The sequence below is a fragment of the Agelaius phoeniceus genome, chromosome 17, assembly GCF_051311805.1.
Source record: "Agelaius phoeniceus isolate bAgePho1 chromosome 17, bAgePho1.hap1, whole genome shotgun sequence".
NCBI classification, from domain to species: Eukaryota; Metazoa; Chordata; class Aves; order Passeriformes; family Icteridae; genus Agelaius; species Agelaius phoeniceus.
Genome location: NC_135281.1, coordinates 14,367,748 through 14,369,037, shown reverse-complemented (window position 1 = coordinate 14,369,037; position 1,290 = coordinate 14,367,748).

Below are 1,290 nucleotides of genomic sequence, written 5' to 3'. Positions count from 1 at the left end.
GCGGGGCGGGGCCTCATTGGCCACGCGCCCGGCGCGTTTCAATCAACGCTGGCCCCGCCCCCAGTGCCACGCCCGGCGGTGGCCACGCCCCGTCCCCTCAGACAGGACAAGGAGTGATGGACGCGATCCAAAACGCAGCCGCGCCCACCCAAACACGAAACACACAGCCGGTGTCACGCAGGCACAAACGTAATTATAGCCAATACACCTCACCAACATTGATCCCTGTGTGGGTCACTGGGGACATGATGAGCACGACCCTTTTTGTCGTGTGGCTGCAGCCCCGAGTGCTCAGTAATGGGCCTGGCACCAGAATACACAGATTTACTGTGGAAATTGCCCCAAAAGAGCCCAGGGTTCATGTAGTTTTCATTTTTTTTTTGAACACCCAGCTGCTCTGCTCCAGAGGGATGGACACTGCAGAGGAATGCAGGGCAGCAGGCAAAGACTTAAAGTACATTTCCAAGTGTCCCACTTGGCACTGAGGAGGTTTTTAGGAGTTAAATGCAATCTGTAATGCTGTTAGCAAAGTGCTTAATCTCCGCCAGACTCTGAGGTTAGCACCTCCCTCAAGTAAATGGGATAAGAAGGAGGTGAGTTTCCATGCGGTCTCTGCTTTTTCCCCCAAAGACACACCGAGACCTGCTAAAGTCAGTTCAGTTTACATCACTACATTTACATCGCACCCGGGGGCTCGTTTCCTTCAATATAAAAATCATCCTGCCTCAATGGAGGACATTTCTAAAATAATTGCTGCTAAAATCACGTGTTTTGGTTTTTTGGTTTTTCTTTTTTTTTACGTGTTTTTTTTTTTAAAGTTCTTCTCAAAATGTTCTCCCAGTCAAAAATGAGCAACCCTACCCAGGCTGAAATTTAGGTCGCTTATGTGGTAAATAAAGATTATCCAAAACCATTACAGAATGTGTAACATATACACGGTAATTACTTACCAGGTAATTTTGGAAGGTGAAATATCTTTATTGGCAAATTCGAATGTTGCCTCACGCTGACTTGAAGCAAATTTATCTTCATGAAATGGTCAAACCTGATAAGACCAAAATTTTAAAATACAGATAATTAAGTCCTGCCCCTTCAAATGGTCATATGGGTTGATAGAGCCTCATTAACTTCCTGAAGTTTAAAAATCTCTGTCTATCAGCTGTGTGAACCATGAGGAAAAGGGATTTTACCTCGTGCTGCTTCACAGATTTCCAGGTGCTGAATCCTGGCCTTTCCACAGCCCTTACGGAGTTTTGAACTGACAAAGGAGAGCTTATTGCTCAATCCCTG